This window comes from Onychomys torridus, chromosome 23, assembly GCF_903995425.1.
Source record: "Onychomys torridus chromosome 23, mOncTor1.1, whole genome shotgun sequence".
Lineage (NCBI taxonomy): Eukaryota > Metazoa > Chordata > Mammalia > Rodentia > Cricetidae > Onychomys > Onychomys torridus.
In genome coordinates, this window is record NC_050465.1 from 58,527,562 (window position 1) to 58,542,749 (window position 15,188).

A 15,188-nucleotide genomic window follows, 5' to 3' on the forward strand; every position below is an offset into this window, starting at 1 on the left:
CGGCCCGAGGGAGCCCCGGGGTCCGCCCCAGACCCCAACCATGAGCCAGGTGTGGGTGGTTCACATTTACAGGAAGCAACGCCGGCTCCCGGACGTGGACAAAACCCAAACCCACTGCAAGAAAGTAACTTCCCTCCACCAATTTCAGACCCCACCCCAGGAAGAAGCACGAGTTTATGCGTCGTCGCCGGCGCCTAGGTGCCAGCGCTTAGCGCTAGGGGCTTTAGAGCGATTCTGTCGTCCTAAAAGTCGTGTTTATTGTTTTTTGCCGCTTTTGTTTGTTTGTCTGTTTCTGCTTTATTCTGGGGGACGATCTTGCTAAGTATCTCAGACTGGCCTCCAGCGTTTTGTCACCCTACCTCAGCCCGAGTGTTGCAATTACCCACCCTGGTTTCACTTAATGTATTATCCTGAAGGGAGAGTGTGTATGGGTGTGTATATCTGTGTGTGTGTGGGGGGGGGGTGTGGATGTGGGTTTTTTGTTTGTTTTTGTCACTAAATGGTCTTTGGCACAACTTTAGGGCCAGGGGCTTAGCTCACTGGTAGATCTCTGGCCTCTATGTGAGAGACACAGCTGGGTTTCATCCCTAGCACAGCAAAAACAAAAACAAAAAATAGTTTGAGTGTCGCACAGTATTGTATCACATGGCTGTGCTGTTTACATCAATTTCATCCTACATGATCACTTTTGGCCATAAAAAATCTGTGATAAATATCTGACAGTTCTGTGCTTTTAAGCTGAATATGCCCATTTCAAGCTTAAAGCTTCAAATATACAGACAGACATGAGACTCAGAAGCTTGGCTTGGAATCAGTCATGTGTCCCTTAATGACAGAGACACCTTAGGTTAGGGAATTTCAGTATTGTGCAATCCTCATGGAGTATTTACACTAACAGATCACTGTGTTTCACTGGGAAGTAAAAATAGTCTTAGTTCAGTTTAGGATGCAAGAAGCCCTGGGTTCCACCCCCAGCACTGCTTAAGCAGTGTGGAGTGGTGTACGCCTGTGTTACCAAATATTTTGGGAATGTCAACACTAAAATAACTGTTACCTCACAGGGGTTAAGAGGAACCAAATATGTGACCATGGCCAGGGGACAGATTTAGAATATCCAAATCCCATGTTCCAACATGGTAACAGTTTGATGAAGTGTTTTGTTTTTTTTTTTTGGGGGGGGGGGGTTCTGAGGGTTTCACCATGTAACTCTGGTAGGCTTGGAATACAATATGTAAACCAAGCTACCTTGGAACTCACATAGACCTGCCTGCCTCTGCCTCTGGAGTGCTGGGGTTAATGGTATGCACAATCACATGAAGCTTGATGATGTTTTTATGCTGCTAGAACAAAAACAGTCCTAAGTTAAGGCACTTTTCAAATGCGTTGTGGGAAACTAAGTAGGAAGTTACAGCAAAATGGAGACATCTCAGCAGTAGGCCTCAGCCTGTCTGATGACTCTCAGTCTTTGGGTTGGTAGAAAGGTTTTATCTGTTAGTCACCAAACGTTAGGTCAGACACAGAGGTTAAGCAAGGGATGACTATTCAGGGGGCTGAAGATAAAAACAAGGGAAACTGTGATTAAGCTCTGGGCTGGCAACATTCCAACCTCTGTACAGCCATTGAAGTTCTTCTAGTCAGTTCATCAGCCTGCTTAAAGGTTCTGGGGAAACGTGGAGTTTCTCTCTAGGAACTTTCATTTTGAAGGAGAAGGATTATCTCAGCTACACAGCAGGTCTGAGGCCAGCCTGGGCTATAGAGACCCACCCACACACACACCTTAAAAAATAATGCTTTTCGACGGGCGGTGGTGGCGCACGCCTTTAACCCCAGCACTTGGGAGGCAGAGCCAGGCGGATCTCTGTGAGTTTGAGGCCAGCCTGGGCTACCACGTGAGCTCCAGAAAAGGCGCAAAGCTACACAGAGAAACCCTGTCTCGAAAAACCAATAATAATAATAACAATAATAATGCTTTTCACGGGCCTACCGCCATATTTTCAGCCCTTGCTATGTGGGGCATGTCTGCACTTCAAAACGGTGTGAAGTCTTGTTGTTGTTTCGAGACAGGGTTTCTCCGTGTCACCGCTCTGGCTGTCCTGGATCTCACTCTGTAGACCAGACTAGCCTCGAACTCACAGAGATCCACCTGCCTCTGCCTCCTGAGTGCTCGGATTAAAGGTGTGCGCCACCACTGCTGTGTTAAGGGAGTGAAGTCTTAATGCCTGCCACTTACATAGCAGTTACATTTTGATATTGCTAGACTGGGGATTTAGCTCCTGTTATTCCAGTCCTTATCACTCATGATAAACGCAGCAAAAACCAGGCTGAGGGACACACACACACCTACAACCCCTGCACTCCGAAGGCAATATCTAAATTTGAGCCTGAGGTCATTTCAGACCTCAAGGTGAGAATCAGTCTCAAGGGGAGAAAAAAAAAACAAAAAAAAAAACAAGGGGTTTGGCAAGATGGCTCTGTGGGTACTGTGGGTAAAGGCACTTGCCACCAAGTCTGACGACCTGAGATTAATACCCTGAACCCATTTATAGGAAGGAGAGAACAGACTCTGCAAGCTGTCCTAGGACTGCACTCGAGCACACACACACACACACACACACACACACACACACACACACTCACTAAATCAGTCAGTTAATTAATGTGATTTCAATAGGGTTTTTGTTTGTTTGTTTTGTTTTATTTTAAGTTTAGTTGGCCAGGTGTGGTGGTACATGCCTTTAACTCCAGCATTCAGGTGGATCTTTGTGAGTTTGAGGCAAGCCTGGTCTACATAGCAAGTGCTGGACCAGCCAGAGCTACATGGTGAGATCCTATCTCAAACAAAACAACAACAAACAAACAAACAAAAACCCACTCAGTAGTATTCCATTTTATATGGAGCACCTACCTGGGTTGTGAGGTTCCAAAGTCCACTTTCTGCTGGCACACAGACTGCTGGGTAGGAGAGCGCCTATGTTTAAAGTGCTTATCTCTTCTAATAGCTGCAGATCAACATCACCTCTAAGTGTTTTTCACAGCTTGTTGATACTTTCCCCTTTTAATTTTTTTCTGTTGTTTCTTTTATTTTTATTTTTCATTTTCTCTGAGATATGACCTCACTATATAGCTCTGGCTGCCCTGGAACTCACTCTGCAGACCAGGCTGGCCTCAAATTCACAAGTGATAGGGTTAAAGGTGTGTGCCACCACCTCCCAGTTCAGCCTTCTTTAAATTTTTTTAAATATAAATAATTTATTTATTTTTATTTTATTTGCATTGGTGTTTTGCCTGAATGTGTGTGTGAGGGTGTCAGATCTTGGAGTTACAGACAGTTGTTAGCTGCCATGAGGGTCCTGGGTCCTCTGCAAGAACAGCCAGTGAGTGCTCTTAACTGCTGAGCCATCTCTCCAGCCCTTAAATTGTTTTTATTACATTTATTTATTTTGTGTGCGTCTGTGCATGTGTGTGGGTGACTGCTGGCCACGTGACACCTTCACTGCCTTCAAGGAGTCACGGTCGCCTCCCACGGTTGCAGGGATTACAGGTATGTGTCACCACATCAGACTCTTGTTTTACTGTTTGAACAGACAAGGATACAATGAGAACGCACAGCTAGAAACTGAGTCAGGTAGAGGCTGAGCACTTAGGAGCAGCTCCTGACACCCAGCATTAGGCATTTCTTACTCAATTACCATGTCTCCTGGCACACCCCACCCTTGGCTAGAACATCATTTAGGTAAGAGCTTGCCGGTAGGTTAGGCTGCATAGTCAGCTGGTCCCAAGGACCCGTCTCCACCTCCCCAGCACTGGAGTTAAATTCAGCCCCTCATGCTAGCATACCAAGCATACCACTGGTGCCATCTCCCCACCGCTGGAGTCAACTTTAAAAACACATCAGAGGGCTTAGTGGGTAAAGTGCTTCCTGCACATCACCAGCCCCCACATAAAAGCCAGCTGTAGTGGCGCATGCCTATAACTGCATGGCAGGTTATGTGGAGACAGGCCAAAAGAATGAAACCGGTCTCCAAAAAATAGTCTGTGTGTCTGTGTGTCTGTGTGTGTGTCTCTCTGTGTGGAGAGTAATAGAGGAAGACGCTGGACATCAGCCCAGAGGTAAGTGCACCCCACCCCAACACACACATACAAACACCACACACAATAAAATAAAATAAATATGACAGACACACAGGTAGTATGCATATTTATTTATATAGCAAGGTATAATTTAGATGGAAATTACATAGGAGGACTGGGCTGGCTCCACTGACTACCCCAACTCCAAGTAGGAAGTCTCCTCCCCTAAGAAGAATTCACCAGAAAAAGCACAGTTCTGTTGCCCAGTTTTGGTCTTTCCTTTGCTAAAGGTTAGGATCCTATGTGAGTTTTTCAGCCTACAAGGTCTCGCAGGCAACACCTTGAATCCCACACTCGGAGGCAGGAGCAGGTGGATCTTTGAGTTCAAGGCGAGCCTGATCTACATTGAGAGTTCCAGGACAGCCAAGACCTTGTGTGTGTGTGTGTGTGTGTGTGTGTGTGGTGTGTGTGTGGTGTGTGTATGTATGTATGTGTGTGTGTGTGTGTGTGTCTGTGTCTGTGTGTGTGTGTGTGTGTGGTGTGTGTGTATGTATGTGTGTGTGTGTGTGTGTGTGTGTGTGTGTGTGTGTGTGTGTGTGTGTGTTTGGCCTCAGCTACATAAGGAAACTAGTGGGACTTTTTGCTGTGCCCTGGGGCAACTCTGGAAAAGCAAGACCCTTGGTTAAAAGCCATAGGTACAGAGCTGGGTAGATGACCCACCCACATCTGTAATCCCAGCAAACAGAACCAGAGAAGTCCAGGAGTTCAAGGTCATCCTATACTACATAGTCAGTTCAAGCCTAGACTGCTCTGCCTAGCAAACTATCTCAAAACAAAACAACAAAAAACAAACACTCAAAAATAACAAATAATTCTGTTTTGTGTAAGTATGCCCCCATTGTCCCAGGCAACATTTTGGAATACCCTAAAAATAGTATTCATTGTTTATCTGGAGCTCAAACTCACCCAGTGTCTGGCATTTCTCTGGTAATCCCACAATCCTACTGGAACAGAAAGTCAAGGGAGGAAAGGGTGGAGAGGGAAAGATAGCAGGCTGAAGTTTACTTCCTGAACCGGAGAAGCCCAAAGGTTGATAGGGCGGGGAGGGCCCAGGGAACCTGAAGGGAGGGAGAAAGGAATGGAAGGGTGGGTCCACAATTTTCACTCTGCCTCTGCCCCCTCCACTCTGGCTTCAGGCTCCAAAATTCCTTCCATAGCTTTGTGGTTACCTAGGCAGATTTCAGGAAGTTTTCCACCCCTGTGAGATTTTTATTTATTTATTTATCTATCTATCTATCTATCTATCTATCTATTTATTTATTTATTTGGAGATGGGCAAGCACTCTACCACTGAGCTAAATCCCCAACTCAACCTCACCCCACCCCTCACCCCCGTGAGATTTTTAGTATAGGTATTTGTATCTACTTCCTCAAAGAAGATGCCTTCCTCCAAAGGGCTTTGTAGTTATTTGATGGACATTCCACTTTTTCCCCCAACTAGAGACAAGGCCACTCCTCTACCCTGCCTGGCCCTGCCCCATCACCTGAAGGACCAAGAGTGCCCTGCAGCTCTTAGGTGGGGTAGGAAGAACCACAGCGTAAATGATGTAGAGGGGAAGAGATGTTGATGGAAGGGATATTGAGGTCTTTCTCGTACAAATTAGCCTTGGTTGTTGTTTTTTTAAAGATTTATTTATTCATTTATTTTATGTATATGAGTGCTCTGTCTTCATGTACATCAGAAGAAAGAATCTGATCCCATTACAGATGGTTGTGAGCCACCATGTGGTTGCTGGGAATTGAACTCAGGACCTCTGGAAGAGCAGTCAGTGCTCTTAACCACTGAGCCATCTCTTCAGCCCCCTAGCCTTGGGTTTTACCTCACAAAAACGTACCTTTAGGGTCAGGCAAGCTGGTGCATGCCTTTAATCCCAGCAGGGGAATCTCAGAGTTCAAGGCCAGCCTGGTGTACAAAATGAGTTCCAGGACAGCCAGGACAGTTACACAGAGAAACACTGTATTGATAAAAATAAAACAAACAAACAAACAAAAAAACCCTTTAATCCTGGCAGAGGCAGATCTCTGAGCTTGAGGCCAATTTGGTCTACAAAGCAAGTTCCAGGACACCCCAGGCTGTACAGAGAAACCCTGACTGGGGTGTGGGGGTGGGGAGAAAAGAAGTGTTTGACATCAGGTGACAATAAAAATGTGCATCCTAGGGAGAAGACAACAGGCATTAGACGTCAGAACTAATTGATAGCGATCACTCCATGTTGAACAGAAAAGAGGAAAAATCCTGTTAATAAAATACTAAGTTTTGCTGGGTGTGATGGTACAAACCTTTAATCCTTGAGCTCAGGAAACAGAGACAGGCGGGTCTCTATCAGTTCAAGGCCAGCCTGGTCTACATATCAGGTTCCAGGTCAGGTTTCATTGAATTTAAAATTTAAGCTGCATTGATGTAAGTTAGAAATTAACATTATTGTATGCAAGGGGATCTCTATGAGTATATGTGCTGAGTTCCAGGACAGCCAGAACTACAAAACAGAGAGACCTTGTCTCCAAAAACAACCACAAAAAATTAACATTTTTGGTAATAAACATTACTTCGCACTTTCCTAACTAAATAGTAGGCTGCACACACTGACAGTCCGAGTGTTAGGGTTGCTGAGGCAGGAGGATCAAAAGTTCAAAGCCAGCCTGAGTTACTGAGACTCTGAAGAAGGAAACACTGAGAATGTGGCTCTGTTGATAGAGTACCTGCCTAGCACTCAAGAAGCCCTAGGTTCTGAATCTGTGACTCAAGGTCATCCTTGGCTACATAGTGAGTTCTAGATCAGTGTGGACTCCATGGACCCTGTCTCAAAAGAGAAGTGGAGGAGGGAGAGGAGAAAAAAAGGAAGGAGGGAGAGAGAATGAACTGGGAAGACTGGAGAGGGTCCTTCAGGAGGGAGAGTTTTTGTCTCAGACTTGGCCTACAGGGCTGTTAGGCCTGGTTCCCCTTCATCTACAAATGGATTTTACCATACTGCTTTTCCCTCTCTGGTTATCGAAGCCTTAGGTGATTCCGTTTATACTAAAGGCATTACGAACAGTCCTGTGATGCTGTGTAACCCAGACCCAACTGGAGATAGAAGTGAGTTGTGGGACGAGGAAGCTGGAACCTGTTCGGTACCCACCAAAGGCACAGTCAGGGCCAGGGCACCCTGTCTGTCTCCTCTGACCTTTGAAATCAACTGATGTGCTTGTGAACAAAAGCACAGATCCTCTGGGAGGATATTTCCCATTAGACCTGGAAGCCAGCTGTAAGCTGAGGCCCTGGGAGAGCCACTAGCAACTTCAAGTTCAAGCCTCTCGAGGCTGTGAGACCTTGGAGACAGTCCTTAACTATCCTGAGCCTTGGTGTCTTTGCTCGTACAAAGGAAGGCAATAAGAGAACTTGTTTGTAAGGATTAAAAATAGTAGTTGTCAGTGCTTGGGGCAAATTTCAAAAAGCCCATTGTTACAGGTCTGGAGCCAGAAGCCCAGTGACTCAGAGATGAACTTGAACTCGTGTTTTAGTAGTGAACAGGACTGTAGGGATGAATTTGGCAAGGCCAGGATTCTCAGGAGGGCCAGGATCACACTGGACCCTTGTACCTTGGCCTCTTGAGCCATCTGGCCTTGGAGAGTTCAGCATCCTGATTCCCCCACCCCACTATACACCCCATCCCCTGCCCCTATACTATGGATGGACTGTCTCCACCTCCTGCTTCTCCCCGACCTCAGCCTCCCAGTCAGGAAGCTCCCTCTCACATTCTTCCTGTATATCTAAGAAATTTGCTCCCCGAGAAGAAGAGTCAACATTCACTTACTTCTCACCCCCAGCCTGGTGGGTAGCTACCACAGGCCAAGCCTCACTTTACAAGATTGGCACCATGTTCCAAGTGTCCCAAGTTCCTACCACCGTCTCTCAGCTTTCCAGCTCTTGGGACCCTGCCTCTGACAATTCTGTGACCGCATCAGAATCAACAATGTATTAATCAAGCACGTTTCCCCCAGTGCTGGGGACTGAAGCTGGGAAGTGTTTCCCCCCAGTGCTGAGGACTGAAGCTGGGGACTGATTCCCCCAGTGCTGGGGACTAAAGCTGGGAAGGAAAGCCAGGCAAGTGCTCTCCTGTGCAGCTGTACCACGACCTCAGCACCTCTTCTTTGTCTCTCAAAAAATCATTTGTTTGCTAGGCAGTGGTGGCGCACGCCTTTGATCCCAGCACTCAGGAGGCAGAGCCAGGCAGATCTCTGTGAGTTCAAGGCCAGCCTGGTCTACAGAGCAAGATCCAGGACAGGCACCAAAACTACACAGAGAAACCCTGTCTCGGAAAAAAAAAAAAATCATTTGATCTGTAATTAGATAAAAATAGAACCAAAGTTGGTTTTACACTAACCACACTTCAAGTCTCAGTAGTCCTGAGTGGTTGGTGGCTACCATACAGAACAGCTCTTGGAGGCCAGGGTGTAGGTCATAGTTCATCTTTGGTCTCACTCCAAAGTACCTAGCTAAAGAAAGAACTGAGCCAATAGTTTGTAGTTGTTGGGTTTTTTTTTTTTTAAAGATCTATTTATTTATTATGTATACAGCATGTATGACTGCAGGCCAGAAGAGGGCACCAGATCTCATTACAGATGGTTGTGAGCCACCATGTGGTTGCTGGGACTTGAACTCAGGACCTCTGGAAGAACAGCCAGTGCTCTTAACCTCTGAGCCATCTCTCCAGCCCCAGGTTTTTGTTTGTTTGTTTGTTGTTTGGTTTGTTTTGTATCAGCCGGGTGCCAGTACTTTTTACTGAGTTTGCTTGCTTTCCCACGAGCACCCCCTCCCCACCCTCCCATCTAGGTAAGAGAAAGGCGCTGTCAAATCCCAGGCATGACCACTAGATGGTGCGATCTGGCTATCAATGCTGGACAAGAAGTCGGCTCCGACAATTTGGCAGAGACTCTGGTAGAAGCGTATTAACTCGGTGCTTCTGATGCAGTGTTCAACGTCAGTCAGTTAGGGAATCCCAGCCAGAATTAACAACTATCATCAAACAGACTAAATAAAGTGGGAGTAGTGCACAGTGTAACTTCATCTCTAATTTATTTACTCTGTATGTCTAGTGTATGGATCTAAGTGTAATCTGCCCCCCTTCAATCCAAACTTTGTCAGAGCATCATATTGGGAGGAGACTCATGTTAAAAAACTACAAGGAGCCAAAAGATGGCTCCGCAGGTAAAGGGCTTGCTGCTAAACCTCGACCAAAGTTTGATCCCTGGAACCACATGCTAGAAGAAGAGAACTGGTTTGTGCATGTGGTCCTCTGACCTCCACAGGAGCACTGTGGCACATGGGACATACTCTTGCACTTGAACACACACACACACACACACACACACACACAGAGAGCGAGAGAGAGAGAGAGAGAGAGAGAGAGAAGAGGTTTTTCTCTTCTCTTACTCGTTCTTGGACGATTTCATGTGTTGTGATCATTTCTATCCATCCCACTTCTCCCAGATTCACCCCCACTTCCTTATCCAGCCAACTTTGTTTCCTTTTTCCCCACTTTCTCTTTTAACCTATCAAGTCCGATTTGTGCTGCCCATATTCTCTTAGATGCATGGCCTTCCACAGGAGTGTGGCCGGTCTACCTGGACCCACACTCTTTTTTGTTTGTTCGTTTTTTCCCGAGACAGGGTTTCTCTGTGTAGCTTTGGAGCCTGTCCTGGAACTCACTCTGTAGACCAGGCTGGCCTCGAACTCACAGAGATCCACCTGCTTCTGCCTCCCAAATGCTGGGATTACAGGGATGTGCCACCACCACCCAGCCATGGTCCCCATTCTTGAAGTATTAGTGAGGGACCAGGATGTGCGAAGGTGATAGAGATAAGCTTGAAGCTAGTGTTCCAGACAACCTCTGAGTGTTCCAGAAACTTCAAAGAGAGGATCGGGCACCAGGCATGGCTAGGGCCAGGTCTCTGGACCTCATGGGTCTCTTTAGGGAGAGGTCCTTGAGAGAACATAAACATGGGCCCCCATCAGAAAGAGCTACTCTAAGCTGTGAGTGACTATGGGGTAGGGGGCTAGAGCCTGAGAGCAAGAAATCCAGTAACTGAGTCCTCACAGGCCAAAAGGCAGCGGCAGCTAGGCCCCTCTCTGAAGAGTCAAACATGCCCTCTGCCATTGCATTCCTTCTGTCCGTCTGTCACACACGCTCTGTCCTTCTCCACTGTGCTTGGAGCTGGTCCACACAGACACTGCAGTGGCCACTTGGTCCACCAGCTCTCGATGGGTTCAGACAACGGAGAATCCCATCATCCTTCCTGCTCCCTGAAGAGTCACCGTAGATGACTCGCTTCATCCAAAGGCATCGTTCCTGGCAGGTGCTGTCTCCACACAGCTCTTCATCTGTTATTTTTTAATTTTTATTTTGGGGTTGTGTTGTTTTGATTTTTTATTTGTTTATTTTTATTTATTTAATTTGATGTGTATGAGTGTTTTGCCTGAATGTATGTATGTATCGCATCACATGTATGCCAGGTACCCAGAGAAGTCAAAAGAAGGCATTGGATCCTCCTAGAACTGGGGTAAGTGTGAGCCACCAAGTGGGTGCTAGGAACCAAACATGGGTCCTCCGAGAGAGCAAGTACTCTTAATTCCTGAGCCATTTCTTCGGCCCCTTGGTGCTTTTTATTTTGAAAAAGGGACTCATGTAGTCCAGGTTGGCCTCAAACTTGTTATGTAGCTGAGGATGACCTTAAACTCTTGAACTCAATACATTAGAGGATCAGAGGCTATAGATGCCTTACCATGGCTGGGAAGCAGTCTATCAGGTGGTGCAGAAGTGACTGTCCAGGTTTTGTTCCCAGCACCCGTATGGTGGTTCAGCTGCCAGTGTGGTATGAGTTGAGAGTAGAGATTCCAGGTCCAGTAAAACCAGAACTGAGTTCTGATTCTGGAGGATGCCACTTTCTTCCTTGCAGAGTTGCTATGTGCTGAATAACAAGGGTTTCATGCAGGCCTTCCTTAGCATAGTCTACACTCCTGTTTTCCCTTCCCACAACTGGATATTTATGACACTCTGTTGAACGAGGTGCTAGGAGCTGCTGGGTGGGGTGGGGTGGGTTACCTGCAGCATGGTTCCTGCCTCCAGAGAGGGAGGTTCCAACCTTAGGAGACAGTGGCTCCCTTCAGTTCCCCATAACCTCAAGTTCAAGAGTGGCAACTTTTCACACACTTCGTTTCTGACTATTGTGTGACACTTTCCCCAGGTGGACATGAAGTACCAGCCAAACACTTGTGACCAGAAATACCTTCAAGCAGGAAGTTGAATTTATTTCCTTTGCAATACCGGGCATGAAACCCAGGGCATTTCTGTGTCAGGCAAGTGTGCTGCAGCTGCTGCCCGAGAAGCATCCTCAGCCTGCTGAATTTGTTTTTAGCTGCAAACTAAAAAGAGGCACATCAGCTTCCCTGAGGACTGAATCACTCACACTCACACACACACACACACACACACACACACACACACACACACAGTCTATTCGATTCCCCAGACTGGGAGCTGGGGCTTTAATTAGCTTTAATCCCTCCTCCGAGTATAGCATTTATCCCATGGGGTGGGCTGGGCAGGAGGCACTTGGGACCTGAAGAAATTTCCTTTAAAAGATTTCTCAGATGGGCAAGGTGGCCACTCCTGGGATCCCAGCACTTGGGAAGGGGAGGCAGGAGGATGGAGAGTTCAAGGTCATCATCAGCTGCATAAGGGCTTTGAGGCTACATTAGGGCCTGTCTGAAAGAAAACGAAGATTTCTCCCAAAGCTGAGGGGCAGGAGACACAGGGCGGCGGGCAGTGCGGGCTGGCTGGAGGAAGCATGGCGGGAACACAGAGCCCAGGGAAACTGGCTTGAGACCATATGGCTAAACCGAGGCATGCGCCCTGGGCTGTACAGACACTGGCTCCAGGCAGGGCTGCAGGGTCCAGGCAGGGCATCTACAGATGAGGTGGATGGGTGTGAAGGGGCCTGCATGGGACACACAAGTCATTCTGAGGATCTGGTTTGTGGTGATGGCAGTGAAGAATGGAAGGGAAGGACCACACCCTGATAGCCTTTCTTCCTGTGTTTGAGCACTGTGAGAGGTGGAGTTCACAGTTATGGTACCGGAAGCTGGACCTAGTGGCTAGAAGGATGGCTCAGTGGGTAAAGCCTCATCCAGCAGGCCTGAGAGCCTGAGTTCAGACCCCTAGAACTCACGTGCAGTGCTCCTGTGGGGAGATGGAAGGCTAAGGCTCGCAGGCTGGTATAAGCAAACAGCGAGAGAGACCTTGTCTATCACGAGGTAGAAAGTGAGGACCACCAGGCATAGTAGTGCACACCTTTCATCCCAGCACTCAGGAGGCAGAGACAGGTGGATCTCTGTGAGTTTGAGGTTAGCCTGGCCTACAGAGCAAGATCTAGAACAGCTGAGGCTGTTACACAAAGAAACACTGTCTCAAAAAACCAGAAGATGAGGACCAACACTTGAGGTTGTTCTCTGACTTTACACACACAATGCAAATGCATACCCACACTCACACAGAGGAACATGCACACATTCACAGCAACATATCACACCAACACACACATATACAATATATGCATCATACACATACACACAACAAACACATACACACGACACATACATCACACACAAACACTCACAGATGAATATGCACAATAGGTACACACATACACTCACAAACACACACATGTATACATACACACAAATATCACACATACATATACACAGATGCACGCATGCATGCACACACAGGATTTTTATTTGTTTGTTGTTTTGTTTTTGTTTTTCAAGACAAAGTTTCTCTGTGAAACAGCCCTGGCTGTCCTGGAACTCCTTTGGTAGACCAGGCTGGCCTTGAACTCACAGAGGCCTACCTGCCTCTGCCTCCTGAATGCTGTGATTAAAGTCGTGCACCACCACCGCCGGGCCACACACAAGATTTTTTAAAATTGTCACTATGTGCTAGAGAGATGCCTGGGTGCTTAAGAGCACTTGCTGCTCTTGCAGAGGAATCAGGCTCAGTTCCCAGCATCCATACAACAGCTCACAACTGTATGTAATTCCAGTTCCAGGGGATCTGACACCCTCTTCTGGCTTCCAAGTGCACCAGGCACAAACATGGTACACATACAAAAGTTAGTCAAACTCTTATACGCATAAAAGTGAAAAAGAATTAAAAAGAAAAATAATGTTTTAATTGCAACCAAAGTAGGCACCAAGTAGGTAGTGGAGTGAGCAGTCCAGCCAGTCAGCCTGGCGCCTGCCTTTCCCACAAGGAACTCGAGGTGTGCTTGAGTAGCACCAGGAACTCCCCCACAACCTGCTGAGGACAGTGACAGAGAAGTGAGTACGTGGAACTAGGGGACATCATCATCACCTCGGCCAGAGTCAGCACAGAAGAAGCCTCTTCCGGGAGCTGGCCTAATAGTCTGCATATCATTTGACAGGTACATATTCAGGACTCTCTGTGCCAGGTGCCGTCTCTGGACTGGGAGCACAGCTGGCAACAGACAGACAGGACTCCACTGTTGAGGAGCACCAGGGTCCTGGGAAGCCCCCCCCCCCCCAGGCTGAGTCTGCCCCAATGTCCTACACTGCTCTGAGTTCCCTTGCAGCATAGCATACTCTTGATGGTAAGGGAACTGGGATGAGGGGCCTCCTCATTCCAGGGGTGGGAGGTGTTGTGTTTGGAGTTCGCTGGGAATTCAGGCAGGAGAAGAAGCTTCCAGAAAGAAGCAGAAACAGAAGAGGAAGCCGTATGCCACAGTCAGTGTCGCTGGGGCCTCAGCTAGGAGAGACAGGAGTCCTCCAGGGATGCAGGAGGAGTGGGTGGGGGCACACTGGGGACCGAGGACTAGAGCCCCGCAGCATCTTCCGAAGGAGAAGAATGCAGTTACAGATGGAGCTAGAGTGTCAGTGGAGGGCCTCCTGTGGAGAAGGGGAGCCTGACAAAAGAAACTCACATTTTAAAAACAAAGCCAAAAGCAGTGTGTGGGGAACAAGAACAATTCAGTGACTAGGAAGACTACAAGATCCCAGAGAAGGGGAAAACCAAGGTTTCCCGTTTCTTTTCAAGTCAAGAGTTTTGTTGTTGTTGTTTAATTATTTTTTTAAAGATTTATTTACTTATGTATACAGCATGTATGACTGCTGGCCAGAAGAGGGCACCAGATCTCATTACAGATGGTTGTGAGCCACCATGTGGTTGCTGGAAATTGAACTCAGGACCTCTGGAAGAGCAGCCAGTGCTCTTAAGCTCTGAGCCATCTCTCCAGCCCCTAGTTGTTTTGGTTTTTTGAAACAGAGTTTCTCTGTGTAGCCCTGGCTGTCCTGGAACTCACTTGGTAGCCCAGGCTGGCTTTGAACTCACAGAGATCTGCCTGCCTCTGCCTCCCAAGTGCTGGGACCAAAGGCGTGCAGCAAGCACCACCGCCCGGCAAGTCAGGGTTAGGGTTCTTGAATGTCCATGTGACAGGCATTTTGCCGAATGACCTCAGCTGTTATGTCCTTTGAGCTCCACAGAAACCCTTGAAAGCAAACTCTTTCTCTCTCTCTCTCTCTCTCTCTCTCTCTTTTTGTATGTGGAGCTGAGGATCGAACCCAGGGCCTTGCTAGGCAAGCGCTCTACCACTGAGCTAAATCCCCAACCCCAAGTAAACTCTTCTCATTTGAACTACAGAGGGGGAAGCCGGGTCCAGGGAAGTGACATAACTTGCCCAAGGTCACAGAGCTAGGGAGTGACAGAGCTAGGTCTTGGAGCCAAATCTCTGACTTGTGTAGCCTTATAAATCCTGCTCATGGGACAAACAGGAAGAGGATTCATGTGGCAGTTTGAATGAGAGCAGCCCCCACAAGCTCATATATTTGCATGTTTGGTTACCAGTTGATGAGAACTGTTTGGGAAGGATTAGGAGGTGTGGCCTTGTTGGAGGAGGTGTGTCACTGGGGGGGGTGCAGGCTTTCAGGTTTCAAAAGCTCATGCCGTTCCCAGTGTCTTTGCCTCCTACTTGCTGATAAGGATGTGAGCTCTCAGCCACTGCCT